Here is a 16399-nt window from a genome sequence, read left to right as displayed (position 1 = left end):
ACACACATATGATTCTCTAGCCGACTGTGTTTGTCCCCTGCCCTCCTCTGTCTTAACATCCTTGGCTCCTCTCACTGTCTTCATAGCTATCTTTCCTTCTGTCTAATAGTAATCAAGAACCCGAATCAGTGATACTTGCCTGCAGGCATCTTTTAACCTTACTGGCCTGCCACACATCGTGGCATATAATGAATCACTCCCACTTAACTTAATGCTGGCAGTAGGATTCACACAGGCTGAAAACACATGCTGTCTTTCCTACCTATAGTACCAAGAAGTAAGAATGAATTGTATGTGAACATACTCAGCCCACCTGGGATCCAGGATGGTTTGAAATCTTAGTACACACTGATGAGATGATACAGTAGCTGTGTCATTTTCCTGTGAATAAATGTTCATTTATATCACCAGATACAGCACTACACAGTGAGTAGAGTAATGAAAATTTATCATCAAGTCACAGTACAGTTACTCCCATAAAAATTTACTGGAGTAAAAGTAAAAAATGATCATTTGAGAAACCTTCTCATGTACAAGTAAAAAAAAAAGTACTTGGTTAATGAATTATTCAAAGTAGAAGTTATTTTCAGTTTCAGTTTGTTTTTTTTTTCAGGGTGTGTGGGTCAGTGCGAAATACTGAAAAAACACCACTGCTTTTCTTAATGAAATAGAGCAGGTTGGCTAATCAAACAAATAAAGCCTATACAACTGAGATTTGAACAATCCAAACCCATTCTCACTTCCAACTCAATCCATATCAACGTTTGGTCAAGGACTCCACATCGATACAGGACAGGCAAAGTACCTTGGGTGTGTTGGTTGCTGGTGTTCTTGGACCCCGTGTCAACTTCAGCCTGTTTACATGCATTGTCTGTTTTCTACATACAGTACAGGCCAAAAGTTTGGACACACCTTCTCATTCAATGCGTTTTCTTTACTTTCATAACTATTTACATTGTAGATTCTCACTGAAGGCATCAAAACTATGAATGAACACATGTGGAGTTATGTACTTAACAAAAAAAGGTGAAATAACTGAAAACATGTTTTATATTCTAGTTTCTTCAAAAGAGCCACCCTTTGCTCTGATTACTGCTTTGCACACTCTTGGCATTCTCTCGATGAGCTTCAAGAGGTAGTCACCTGAAATGGTTTTCCAACAGTCTTGAAGGAGTTCCCAGAGGTGTTTAGCACTTGTTGGCCCCTTTGCCTTCACTCTGCGGTCCAGCTCACCCCAAACCATCTCGACTGGGTTCAGGTCCGGTGACTGTGGAGGCCAGGTCATCTGCCGCAGCATTCCATCACTCTCCTTCTTGGTCAAATAGCCCTTACACAGCCTGGAGGTGTGTTTGGGGTCATTGTCCTGTTGAAAAATAAATGTCCAACTAAACGCAAACCGGATGGGATGGCATGTCGCTGCAGGATGCTGTGGTAGCCATGCTGGTTCAGTGTGCCTTCAATTTTGAATAAATCCCCAACAGTGTCACCAGCAAAACACCCCCACACCATCACACCTCCTCCTCCATGCTTCACAGTGGGAACCAGGCATGTGGAATCCATCCGTTCACCTTTTCTGCGTCTCACAAAGACACGGCGGTTGGAACCAAAGATCTCAAATTTGGACTCATCAGACCAAAGCACAGATTTCCACTGGTCTAATGTCCATTCCTTGTGTTTCTTGGCCCAAACAAATCTCTTCTGCTTGTTGCCTCTCCTTAGCAGTGGTTTCCTAGCAGCTATTTGACCATGAGGGCCTGATTCACGCAGTCTCCTCTTAACAGTTGTTCTAGAGGGTCTGCTGCTAGAACTCTGTGTGGCATTCATGTGGTCTCTGATCTGAGCTGCTGTTAACTTGCGATTTCTGAGGCTGGTGACTCGGATGAACTTATCCTCAGAAGCAGAGGTGATTCTTGGTCTTCCTTTCCTGGGTCGGTCATCATGTGTGCCAGTTTCGTTGTAGCGCTTGATGGTTTTTGCGACTCCACTTGGGGACACATTTAAAGTTTTTGCAATTTTCCGGACTGACTGACCTTCATTTCTTAAAGTAATGATGGCCACTCGTTTTTCTTTAGTTAGCTGATTGGTTCTTGCCATAATATGAATTTTAACAGTTGTCCAATAGGGCTGTCGGCTGTGTATTAACCTGACTTCTGCACAACACAACTGATGGTCCCAACCCCACTGATAAAGCAAGAAATTCCACTAATTAACCCTGATAAGGCACACCTGTGAAGTGGAAACCATTTCAGGTGACTACCTCTTGAAGCTCAGTAATCAGAGCAAAGGGTGGCTATTTTGAAAAAACTAGAATATAAAACATGTTTTCAGTTATTTCACCTTTTTTTGTTAAGTACATAACTCCACATGTGTTCATTCATAGTTTTGATGCCTTCAGTGAGAATCTACAATGTAAATAGTCATGAAAATAAAGAAAACGTATTGAATGAGAAGGTGTGTCCAAACTTTTGGCCTGTACTGTACACTTCCATTTTCACTGGAATTGTACAATTTGCATACAGTCTCTTTCAAAATAAACGCATTACGTTGGCACAAGACCACAAATTGACGTTTTTTTTCTTTCTACAACATGCACATAGTTGGGTTTAGGAAAAAAGAACACTAGGCCTCCCGGGTGAAAGTCATGGTTGTTGGACACAATCCACCACCCCTCCCATTCGCCCTACTCAGACTTCCACCCCCATAACTTATGTCGTTGTCCCACTGTGTTTCCCCCTGTCATTGCTGGGCGCCGTTAATCCACGGCTGATGTATTATGGCGACGTGAAAGGACTGACGCACACAGGCACCTTTTGCAGTCGTATGTTAGGCACCAGGCTGCAGCAGTTGTTGAGACAGTGGGAAACAACCAAATTCATCGAATACCACTGCTTTGTCATTTGACGTCCACGTCAGATACCAACACACAAAGGCACTTTTTGCACATTGTGAAACGCACCGGCCAGCTCAGTTTGTCACACTGCCGGCAACTATCTTGGTAGTAAGAGTGAGAAAGTACATATCTATCATGCCCCTGAGAAAAGGGGAATAGGAATCACGACAGAGAAAGTGATGTTTCCTCAGCTAGAACCTCACTCTAATTAGGAAAGTACCACGAGTTCCCCTGGCATGTGGGCGGAGACAGGAGCAATTGATCTCAGGATCTTCGATTTAGACCATCTTGTGGAGCACACAAAAAACACTTGATCTCAAATTAACAAATTAAGAATAAAGTAAACAACGTAATATAAACAACCTCTTAGCATTTTAACTATTCCATCTAATTTAATGATTTTAGTCAATCCTTATGAACTGTTTCTCATAAATGTATGTTTAAACCTTATTCCAGACTTTAACATTACAATCATTAGCTTCCTGAGCTTTTTAGCAAATGGGCTAAAGGTATTATTTTTTTTACCTCTTCACATGTAGTCTGTGGGCGGGATTGGTTGTGGATGAGTCTAACAAGCTCCAGACTTTCACCTGGGAGCCCGCTGTTCTTTTCACGTGTGAAACCAAAAGTCAATGCAGTTATTGTAGTAACAAAGTAGTGTGCTAGTATGTGTATCATGCCATAGTAGCAAGATGACCTAATAATATGTTACAAACCGTACTCATTTTTTTTTCCTTAACCTATCCACGTGCTTTTGTTCCCTAAGGAAATCCACCTAAAAATGTTTTATGTACATTGCAAGTTTATTTTGAAAAAGACTATATTCTGTAATGAGCAGGAACTGTACATTTCCTGTGAAAATGGAGGTGTATTTTGAAAAGACACGATGCATGTAACAAGTGTAAATTGATGCACCATCCCAGAATCTCCAGAACTGATGCATGATGGTATCTACTTGCCATATTCTTACTTTTTGGTCCACTGACAAAGCGGCAATATTTGACGAGTTGGAAAGAGAACATGTTGAACAATTTCCCACTCTCCTTCCAACTTTTCCTCTCTATCCTTCTCTTCATTATGACATCAAAGATCAGCATTACACATGAAAAACTATGGCTAGCTAGCTACCTTTGCACCAACAGCACGTGCAACTTACTTCAATGTGCTTGCAGTGTTTGAAAGAGGATTATTTAAAAGCAAAGATCTCTGTGTTTTTAGGAAGTACAGCAGCACTTCACCATGTAATTACTGTCTAGATTGTGGTATAAAACGTGTGGCCAGATCTGGTCAGGGCTTGTAGCTGGAAGCTGCCTCTTGTTCTGCTCGGGGTCAATAGACAGGTGGTGCTTCTTTTTCTTATAGGCAGCTGGAAACTTGAATCTACTGTCTGCAGTAGAGGAGCTCCTCATGTGGTTTCCCCCCTACAAACAATACACACAGTCCCCATATATAGAGGTAAATGTAGTGAAGTCAAAAGTAGATTATTAGCTCAAAAATATACTCGAGTAAAGAGTGGAAGTACAGTTCTAAAAAACAGAAACTGAGCACACATTCCTTAAAAAACAACTTTTTTACTGATGTAAGTTACTTGTAATGCATTTCTACCCACACCAGTGATACACCTTCAAGCCATTTCATGGAGCCAATTGCACCAGCTGTTTGTCAGTTCAAACTTAATCTATTTGTTAAGTATGTGTTATTATGCGGAGATTTATGCATCACTATATTAAAAGGATTTGCACCACAAAAACTACTTCTTAGACGTTTGTTGTCACTCAGTACCTTCATCTACTCTCTGTGTAGCTAACAAAACTCATTGTTCATGGTTGATTTACTGACTGACTGACTTTATTCATACAGGAGAGCAAGCTGTCTCTGCAGGTCTGCACTGTTAAGAGGGACAGACAAATAATGATGATGATAATAATAATATTAATAATAATAATAATAACTTTATTCATGTAGCACTTTTTAAAACAGAGTGTACAAGGTGCTCTGAGAGACAAAGCAAAGCAGAAGCAAGATATCACAGAGGCAATTTTACAATAAAAGCCAAAATGTAACCTGAACTAAAGCAAGACAAAAATTAGGTAAAATCAAACAAAAATAAGACACAAAAACATTTGAGACAGAAGGCAGGTGATAATGAGAAATAGAGATGAAAGTGATAAAAAAACAAAAACCAATAAAAGTAATTACAATAAAACGAATCAAAGCAATAAACACAAAACAATAGTAATAATAATGAGAAGAAGAAGAAGACAAAGAAGGAGGAGGAGGATGAGAAACGAGAATATACAACTCACACTGCTATTAAAGTCAAACATATAACAGAATGAAACAACTGTAAATAGTCCATTAATGAACTGTATATGTGTAGGCTATTTATGACCAGTAATGTGAAACTAAAGCCCTTTTTACACTTTCTTTATGCCTCCTTTACATTGTTACACAGACCCAAGCAACAGCAGCATCATGCATCTTGAGTGTGTGATTTTAGACAGCTTGCCAGCATCACGGAACCAAAAGAGATGTGCCGGGTGTGACATGTAACATCACAGCCTGGGCCTCTAGTGTCACATATAACATACACATCGACAGTGCTTTCTAAACAATAAGGTTTGCATTAACATGGCAATAACAATCATTTACCATCCCTGTTATATGGTGGCTGACCTCATCCTGTGATCAGAGGGTAAGGAGCTCCTGGACCTCATCGTTTCCCAATGTGCAGACATTTGTGGCTACTGTTCTTTCTCTTTGAGTTAGCTGTGTAATGCTAACAGCTACTTTTTAAATTTCCCGGAGGTAGGTCACACACATAACATATCATCAAAAGCGTCACACTTGTCCTGCCCATGGTCACGTCCTGCCATCTGTCCTGTTTATACAGTGACCATTTTGGCACTGTTACTACCTACTGTGACAGCTTAAAGGCGAGACAGCTCTGTGACTCCATTCCTTATATACAGCATGGTGAGGCGGCATAACTATGCAATATTACCACCTGAAACAGGCAGTGTAAAAGGGGCTAATCCTTGGTATAATTAGATATTTCCTCATCACCCTAAACTGTGTGAATAGTATTAATACTAAAACTTCTTTGATTTTTTTTCTCTTATTAAGAAAAATGAGTCCAACAGGTGTGTCTGCCTGGCATATCAAATACACTTCATTCTCTGACCCCACACCATAACTCAACAATGACAAAGCAGACGAGGAGCAGGCAGCACTGTGTGTTTTATTTAAAGGGGAGTAAGGGTGAGACAAGGTGAGAACATTTAGACCAGATTATGCAGATAAAGAAATGGACAAAGCATTACGCCAGAACACCGGTCACTTTTTTAAAGTGTTCCAGGAGACCTCAGAGGTTAGGAACAAGGACCCCTCTGTGCAGCAAATCTCATAGTAATATTATCACCAAAATCAATGTCAGTTAGGCAATGTACAGGGTCAGCGCAACCATAGACAGCATGGACAACTAGGTGAAGCCGCGAAATGTCTGCCATTAAGAGCTAGGGATGAATCCTGTGGAGAGAAAATGTACAATTTTTAGAGACCTCAAGAGAGCCTATCCCTTTACCTTTCTTTGACTGAGGCCTCCAGTGTTCATTTTATTGACAGAAACTATGACAAAAAAATTTCGTCAACAACGAAATCTATGTTTCATTTTCATTGACAAAACATGACCAAAATGTTAGTGGTGGACTATTGGACATTTAAAACCAAGAATGGCCTTCTTTGTTATTTGTTGAGTGAAAGACTGGCAAACTCCAGTAAATAGCAAACTCCAGTAAATAGTCTGCGCCAGGATGATTCACTAGCCAGCAAAAACACTCACACCTGAGCAGCGTCAGCCATTGATGCAAGTTGTGAGCTGTAATTCAGCAGTAAATAATCAGCCGTGTGTGTTTGACTGTGGATGGTGGAGCTGCTGAATGGATTTGTGGTATTTGTTAGTGGTGGCTGTTAGCAGTTAGCTCCACTTGTTAGCTGCTGAATGAAGCTTTAATGAAGTTATTTCTTTGCTTCTTAACAGTGGGATGGATAAGTCAGAGTTTACAATGAATCTGGGTACAAATCCTTGTTGTCTCAGATTAGTTATTCATGGTGTCAAAGTTTGTGAGAGCATAAAAAGAGAGATGTTGAGCTTTTCAAATGATGATCAGTAAGTGTGTGCTTGTACCACAATAGCCGGAATTATAATTATAATATTATTAATTTCATTAATGTTGTTGTAAGCTATTACCGTTACCATCTGTCCTGCATCTCTCTCTGTCTCTGTCTCTCTCTCTGTCTCTCTTTCTGTCTCATTGGGCCTCATTCACTAATATCTGCGCAGAAATGTTCTTACTCTCCGCAAAAAATAAGTACTTGCGCAAAATCACCGTTGGATTCATGACACGTGCGTACCGGCCAATTTTGTTCTCACCAGCGTGCGTATGTTAGTAAATCAGAACCATTCTAAATTGACAGGCGCGTGTCCGCGATCTGCAATCAGCATACTACCACGCCCCCATTTCTCCATATAAGGAAACGGCTTGCCTAGAGTTGATTCATGAATGAAGGAAGCGGTTACGCGAGGAGAGAAGTAGTAAATTTCACAGTTTGTTAGAAGCGATGGCGCCGGGTCTTACAGGAATGCCATGGGTCATTGTAAGATTGTGGAGGACACAGCATGCCAGGATGATCTTGCACACCTTCTCAGGGGTATAAAGTAGTTTGCCACCGGCCGTATCTGATCCAAACACATCCAACGGCCCTTAAGCATGCCAAAAGTGCACTCTACGGCGCGTGTGTGGGCATGTATGTTATTATAGTGCACCTCTTGAGGGGTTTCAGGGTTTGCGTATGGTGTCATCAGCCATGTTTTAAGGCCATATGCCCGGTCACCCAAACAATATAACATTTTAACATTAACGGAATAGAGACTTACTGAAAATACTAACTTAAAACAATTGAAATAAAAGACTACAACAAAAAATGCTCACCAACAAGCCATCCACTTCTCACAGCCCCTGCCTCCAAACGCATTCCCACTGTACTGTTTTGCAAAATAAATGAGTCGTGGGTGCCTCCTGGCCAGCGGGCCACAGCCTTAAGGATATGGCAGTCGGCATTACAGATCATCTGCACAATGATGGAGTGATAGTTTTTCTGTTCATGTTATTGTTAGTATTTTAATTGTCACAATGATGAGGGTGAACGTGTGTCAATTTCATGGTAATTTAATCCATTTGGCCAATATATTAGTAAATTAATTATTTTAAAAAATGTTAATTAAATCTCTTTTTCATGAATGTGGTTTTATAGACTCCGCATGTACTTAAGGTATGTTTGCATTTTCTAAGTCACTTCGGCCTTCCTCATTTGTGCGTACGCATGGTCTGAGGCAGTTCTAAATTTGTTCGCAGAGTAAGAACAAATTCGGGTAAGAAAATATTGATGAATCCCAGATTTGTGCGTCAAACGATCGTACGCACAGTTTAAGCACAGATTTGTGCGTACGCACTGTTTGTGAATGAGGCCCATTGTGTCATACGGATTACTGTTAATTTATCTGTATGACATCTATTTGCACGTCTGTCCATCCTGGAAGAGGGATCCGTCCTCAGTTGCTCTTCCTGAGGTTTCTACCATTTTTTTCCCCCCATTAAAGGGTTGTTTTGGGGGAGTTTTTCCTTATCCGCTGCGAGGGTCCTAAGGACAGAGGGATGTCATATGCTGTAAAGCCCTGTGAGGCAAATTGTGATTTGTGATATTGGGCTTTATAAATAAAATTGATTGATTGATTGATTGATTGAAATCACCCCTTCAACCTGTCAAAAACTGCTAGAGAAATGCCAGTTTGTAAGTGTGTAGAAATTATTAGTAGTTGTAGAAAAGATTTGTCTAAATAACATACAGCCTGTCACCTTGATTCTAATTTCTGATACATGAATTAGCCTGGATTAGTTTAAAGATTAAAACAAAACAAAACATAGAAAACATAATGACTAAAAGTTGACAAAAATGCCAGGAATTTCCATCAACTAAAACGTTTTGAATTTTCGTCGACTAAAACTAGATTAAAACTATGAAGGATAAAAATGACTAGAATGTGACTGAAACTAATAAGCATTTCTGTCCCAAGACTAATACTAAATCTAAAATAGCTGTCAAAATTAACACTGCATCAGACAATGATTTCCAACAGGTAAACAAAGACCTTATATTGCTCTCTTCAAAGTCATGAACTAACTAACTGATTGAAGCAGCAGTAGACCAGCAACTGTTGTGTCCAGCAAGCCAAAATGACTTGTCTGGTCAGTCTGGTGGCTTTAACGAGAGCATAGATGGGGACCTGAAGCGGTCAACGGCGGATTATATAAACGTATAGATTTTTTTTTTAGGTGGGGCTTTTTTAGGTGGCTTAAATATGTTTTGCTGCTGCCCCTCATCCACAGCAGTACATTGCTAAGCTTCAGAGTTGGCAAACTCGGGGCGTGCCAACTGATAACTTTATATAAAACACTATGGATAAGTTCCTTATACATACCCACTTCAAAAAATTTAAACTATCCCTTCAAGTCTAATATTTTTCTCAAAATGATATAGCGACTGTCAGTGCATGTGACGTGTCCAGAGTCTATCCAGATAAAGTAGGTGAAAAACTCAAAACACAGCCACATCAGGATTGACAGCCAGCCAGGGAGAACACACACAGGCATAGCGTTATCTGCCATCACCACCACTTTACTGCTGTGGCACTAGAGGCCTGTGTGCCTTTTGGAATCATTATCTTTCTGTAAGAAGAGCTACACTTCCACTTTGGCCCCAACAGTTTATCTTAGCAGTTGTCACTTGAATGAACTACAATGACTGGTGTCCATACTACAGGCATAAAACCTCAAACAGTTTTTTCTCTTTCTGAACAGTTTGTATTGCCGTGCTAATAACATTTGTCTATCTCAGCAACACAAAACATAACTCCTCTCTAGTGTAACTGTATTTATTAGCCATTATTTGCATGCATACAATTCTTCAATACACCTCTGAAATTATTTGATTATTTGTACTTGACAGATATGTGATGCAACTGCCAAGCCACTCTATACTAATAAACACAAACACTAGAGACTGTCCCCCAAGAAGAACAATGGCATCGGACATTTGTTCTTACCTAATTACAACTTATGTTTAACCAACAAGCAACTACTTGTGCTTAATCCAAACCGTGATTATTCTTTCTGAACCAAGAATGTTGGCATTATACATGCAAACTACACATTACATTTGTACATTCCATAATTATTATATCACCGTTTCTAAAGTGACATAATATGTAAGCTGACTTTGTCATCTGGAGATGGAGGAGATGATGGATGGCATGTCACCTAGGTGAGACGCCTGCGAAGCTGTAGACCACTGTAACACTGTGTCCTTACAGCAAGCAAGTGTCCAACCGTCACGGCGCATCATGCTACATCAGAAGCTCTCTGCCCACACTGGATCCGTTAAATATGGAACCCTGTCATATCATGTAAACAAACCACATATTCAGCAGCTGTGGTCTCAGAGTAACCACTGAAAAGATGTGTGAGTAGATACTTACATAATTAATCATATTCTAAAAAATTACAATCACGGGTAACTTACAGATATCATTGTTGTAGCTCCCATAACTATATCATACCACCTTCTCCACTTTGTAAAACAAGCTAGCTTGCTAGCAAGCTCATAGACACATTGTGGTGTTTTCCAGCAGCTTTTGCTTCAAGCTAAAACATGATCTTTTTCCTAACCTTACCCAAGTGATTTTTGTGCCTAAACCTAACCACACCTTCACCACAGTGTTGTTGGAAAACGTAAAGTTTTAATATATGAACTACAAGATTATGTACAAATGTACATTACCCATTTTTTGCGGAAACCTTAAATGGTAAAGGGACTGCACTTGTACAGCACCTGTCTAGTTTTCCAACCACTCAAAGCACTTTTACACTACATGTCACATTCATATACTTGTGGCTGAGGTTACCATACAGGGTGCCAACTGCTACTCAGTAACCATCACACACTGATGGAACAGCCGTTGGGAGCAATTTGGGGTTCAGAAACTTGCCCAGGGATGCTTCAGCCTGGAGAGGCCAGGTATCGAACCACTGATCTTTCGATTAGTGAACGATGGGGGTGTAAATCACCAGTTAAATCACGATATGATATTATATTGATTATTTGGAAACAATACGATATTTTACGATATTACAAAGTCTGCCATGATAAGAGTTCGGTTCGATACAATTCAGGGGTCTGCGATCGATATTAGGCGATATTAAATGCCCATTAAACACAATATGTTACAGAGGACGCTGCCACCCTTTTCTTTTTTACTTTTGGCCATAAAACACATAAACAACACATAAATAATAAGTACAGTAAAGTTCACTTTAAACTGACCCCACACAAATAAAACAGCAAATGGGATAAGTTAACCTTCAGGGCTTTCTGTCAGAGAGACCGTTCTGGAAGAAATCTTTTCATTTTAACCCAAACCATCCTCTTGTTTTTATAAAACCTCAAGAATATCTGGCTTAAAGACCTGAAGGCAAACTTCTCCATCCAAACAGCCATAAAACACAGATTAACAACAAGATAATTCAACAGAAGTATAACATTCAGCTCAGTAATGGACAAGGTTCATGGACAAACCATTGTTTTTTGCTAATCACCTATTATTAGCTTAAGCATGTTTGCATTGCATAAATTAGCCTATCAACTAGCAGACATTTTTCCTCTTCTCATGGCTTAACAAATTACATGCAACGTTATTATTTTTCTTACTCACAGGTGGTTTAAGTCACTCTATCTCCTGACAGAACAGCATGGTTGAATTTCAGTCTGCATGAACGGTTTTTCAGCCGAACATTGTTAAAACAAAGCAGCTTAAGTTGCTAAAGCAAGAAGTTAGCGCAGTGAGACGCTTGTCCAGGCAGGTAATGTTATGTCATGTTTTATCTCGTTACAGCATTGTTTACATACGTCATGTGCTCTGTCTGTTGATCCTTATTTTCTCCGAAATCCAAAATATTTCCACTCTGCTGATTTATTCAATTTTCAATTCAATTCAATTTTATTTATAAAGCCCAATATCACAAATCACAATTTGCCTCACAGGGCTTTACAGCATACGACATCCCTCTGTCCTTAAGACCCTCACAGCGGATAAGGAAAAACTCCCCAAAAAAAACCCCTTTAACGGGGAAAAAAAAAACGGTAGAAACCTCAGGAAGAGCAACTGAGGAGGGATCCCTCTTCCAGGACGGACAGACGTGCAATAGATGTCGTACAGAACAGATCAGCATAATAAATTAACAGTAATCCATATGACACAATGAGACAGAGAGAGAGAGAGAGAGAGAGAGAGAGAGAGAGATGCAGGTAATGACAGTAGCTTACAACAACATTAATGAAAGTAATAATATTATAGTTATAGTTCTGGCTACTGTGGTACAATATGTTGAAAGTATGTATTAGTATCAGACAGTATACTTGTGTGACAATAGTCATATGTGTATAATAACAGTAGAAGTATGACTAATGACTAATGATGGCAGCAGCAGCAGGAGGCATCTGGCAGGACCACGGCAGCAGCACAACCACACACGTCACACTGTCCAGGCACCGCTGCGGTATGAGTTATTCTGAGAGACAGTGGAGCACAAAGGCTCCGGAGAAGAAGCCGAGTTAGTGACATCCAGAATGGCCGAGTTAGCAAGATGCAGTAATAGGATGAGAGTGAGAGAGAGAGAGAGAGAGAGAGAGAGAGGGAGAGAGAGGGAGCCCGGTGTATTATAGGGGGTCCTCCGGCAGACTAGGCCTAAGTCAGCCTAACTAGGGGCTGGTACAGGGCAAGCCTGAGCCAGCCCTAACTATAAGCTTTATCAAAGAGGAAAGTCTTAAGTCTAGTCTTAAATGTGGAGACGGTGTCTGCCTCCCGGACCGTAACAGGAAGATGATTCCACAGGAGAGGAGCCTGATAGCTGAAGGCTCTGGCTCCTGATCTGCTTTTGGAGACTTTAGGGACCACGAGTAACCCTGCGTTCTCAGAGCGCAGTGTTCTGGTGGGATAATATGGCACTATGAGCTCTCTAAGATATGACGGAGCTTGACCATTTAGAGCTTTATAAGTTAACAGTAGGATTTTAAATTCAATTCTGGATTTTACAGGGAGCCAGTGCAGAGAAGCTAAAACAGGAGAAATATGATCTCGTTTCTTAGTTCCTGTTAGTACACGTGCTGCTGCATTCTGAATTAGCTGGAGAGTTTTTAAGGACTTACTAGAGCTACCTGATAATAGAGAGTTACAGTAATCCAGCCTTGAGGTAACAAAAGCGTGGACCAATTTTTCTGCATCTTTTCGGGTCAGGATAGGCCTAGTTTTCGCAAAAATTACGCAGATGAAAAAATGCAGTCCGTGAGGTTTGCTTTAAATGAGAATTAAAAGACAAATCTTGATCAAATATTACTCCGAGGTTTCTTACGGTAGTGCTAGAGGCCAGAGCAATGCCATCTAGAGAAACTATGTCATCAGATAAAGAGTCTCTGAGTTGTTTGGGGCCAAGAACAATAACTTCAGTTTTGTCTGAATTTAACATCAGGAAATTGGTGCTCATCCAATTTTTTATGTCTTTAAGGCAGTTATGGAGTTTAGTTAATTGATTACTTTCTTCTGGCTTCATCGATAAATACAACTGTGTATCATCCGCATAACAATGGAAGTTTATAGAGTGATTTCTAATGATGTTACCTAAAGGAAGCATATATAGAGTAAATAGGATTGGTCCGAGCACAGAACCTTGCGGAACTCCAAAACAAACTTTGGTACGTAAGGATGATTCATTACGAACGTCAACAAATTGAAAACGATCAGATAAATAAGATTTAAACCAGCAGAGTGCTGAACCTTTTAGGCCAATTAAGTGATCCAGTCTCTGCAGTAGAATTTGATGGTCAATTGTGTCAAACGCCGCACTAAGATCTAATAAAACAAGAACAGAGACGAGTCCTTTGTCTGAAGCAATCAGAAGGTCATTTGTAATTTTAACTAGAGCTGTCTCAGTGCTATGATGCACTCTAAATCCTGACTGAAATTCCTCAAATAAATTATTATCCTGGAGAAAATCACACAGCTGGTCTGCGACTACTTTCTCAAGGATCTTTGACATAAAGGGAAGATTAGATATTGGTCTATAGTTGGCTAACACCTCTGGATCCAGGGTGGGCTTTTTTAGGAGAGGTTTAATTACAGCTACCTTAAAAGACTGTGGTACATAGCCTGTTAATAGGGATATATTGATCATATCTAATATATGAGTGTTAACTAAAGGAAAGACCTCCTTAAGTAGCCTAGTTGGGATGGGGTCTAAGAGACACGTTGATGATTTAGATGAAGAAATCACTGCGGTCAATTCTTGAAGAGAAATTGGGGAGAAGCAATCTAAATATATATTAGATTCTACAGCTGTGTTTGAGGTTAGATAGGTAGGCCTACCATCCGAGGGCAGGAGGTCATGAATTTTGCCTCTAATAGTTAGAATTTTGTCATTAAAAAAGCTCATAAAATCATTACTGCTAAGGGCTAAAGGAATACAAGGCTCAATAGAGCTTTGACTCTCAGTCAGCCTGGCTACAGTGCTGAAAAGAAACCTGGGGTTGTTCTTGTTTTCTTCTATTAATGCTGAGTAATAGTTTGCTCTGGCATTGCGGAGGCCCCTCTTATAAGTTTTGAGACTGTCTGTCCAGATTAAACGAGATTCTTCCAGTTTGGTTAATCGCCAATTCCTTTCAAATTTTCACGATATTTGTTTTAACCTACGGGTTTGAGAGTTATACCAAGGAGCAAACTTTCTTTGCTTTGTTAACTTCTTTTTAAGAGGAGCTACAGAGTCGAGCGTTGTTCGCAGCGAGCCTACGGCGCTATCAACAAAATGATCAATTTGGGAGAGGTTAAAGTCGGCACGGGAAACCTCTGTTACTGAAGGTATTGGTCTTGAATTTAACGACGAAGTAATCTTTTCCTTAAATTTTGTGACAGCACTATCTGATAAACATCTAGTATAGTAACTGTTGCTAAGTGGCGTGTAATCGAGTAAAAAGAAATCAAAAGTAATCAGATAATGATCTGATAGCAAGGGATTCTGTGGAAAGACTTTTAGGTTATCAATTTCAATTCCATACGTCAGAACTAGATCGAGGGTATGGTTAAAACAATGAGTGGGTTCATGTACACCCTGACTGAAGCCAATGGAGTCTATTAATGAGATAAACGCGGTAGCCAGGGAGTCATTATCAACGTCGACATGAATGTTAAAATCGCCTACAATAATAACTTTATCTGATTTAAGAACTAAACTGGATAAAAACTCTGAGAATTCAGATACAAATTCAGAATACGGGCCAGGAGCACGGTACACTATAACAAATAAAAGTGGCTGCGAGGTTTTCCAGGTCGGATGTAAAACACTAAGAACGAGGCTTTCAAATGAATTATAATCTAGTTTAGGTTTAGGGCTGATTAACAGACTAGAGTTAAAAATGGCTGCAACTCCCCCTCCTCGGCCGCTGCCTCGAGGAATGTGGGTATTATTATGACTGGGAGGAGTGGACTCATTTAGACTAACATATTCATCTTGACACAGCCAGGTTTCAGTGAGACTGAGTAAATCAATATGATTATCTGATATTAATTCGTTTACTAACACTGCTTTAGACGATAGAGACCTGATATTTAACAGTCCGCATTTAATTCTCCTGTTTTGTCTTTCTGTCACAGAAGAGGTTTTAATTTTTATGAGGTTGTTATGCACAACTCCTCTTTGTTTAATTTTAGATTTAAATAATTTAGGTGGTCGGGGGACAGACACCGTTTGTATAAAACTATGAAAACTATGGCTGGGTAACTGAACTAGAAGCTCAGAGAGGCGTTTAGGACTGCAACTCTCTGTCCTGGTCTCAACTCTGGGTTGTCAGGGATTTAAATTACTAATAAAATTTGCCAGGTTCCTAGAAATGAGAGCAGCTCCATCCAAAGTGGGGTGAATGCCGTCTCTCCTAATAAGACCAGGTTTTCCCCAGAAAGTTTGCCAATTATTAACTTATTCCCAAGTAAATAACAATATCCTCATTATCTTTCTCTTGGCTGCTTGCCATCTGCCAACTGCTGTTTGACAGTGACACAGACTTTCAAAAAAAAAGCGTATCCTAAAGATGAAAATATGGATTAATTTTTTCACTTTGCATCGATGTGATTGGATCATTGATCATTAAATCGATATATCAGTCAATCAGTTTTATTTATAAAGCCCAGTATCACAAATCACAATTTGCCTCAGAGGGCTTTACAACATACAACATCCCTCTGTCCTTAGGACCCTCGCAGCGGATAAGGAAAAACTCCCCAAAAAAACACTATAACGGGGAAAAAAAATGGTAGAAACGTCAAGAAGAGCAACTGAGGAGGGATCCCTC

The 16399-nt window shown here is 39.9% G+C and overlaps 1 protein-coding gene across 12 annotated transcripts in view; it reads left to right on the top strand.

The window, feature by feature from the left end:
• Window positions 1-16399, top strand: part of rbfox3a (RNA binding fox-1 homolog 3a) — a 1467330-nt gene that overhangs the window by 1298261 nt on the left and 152670 nt on the right. The window lies entirely within an intron of this gene.

This window comes from Epinephelus lanceolatus, chromosome 21 (genome assembly GCF_041903045.1).
Source record: "Epinephelus lanceolatus isolate andai-2023 chromosome 21, ASM4190304v1, whole genome shotgun sequence".
NCBI lineage: Eukaryota > Metazoa > Chordata > Actinopteri > Perciformes > Serranidae > Epinephelus > Epinephelus lanceolatus.
This window is presented reverse-complemented; position numbering and strand designations above follow the sequence as displayed.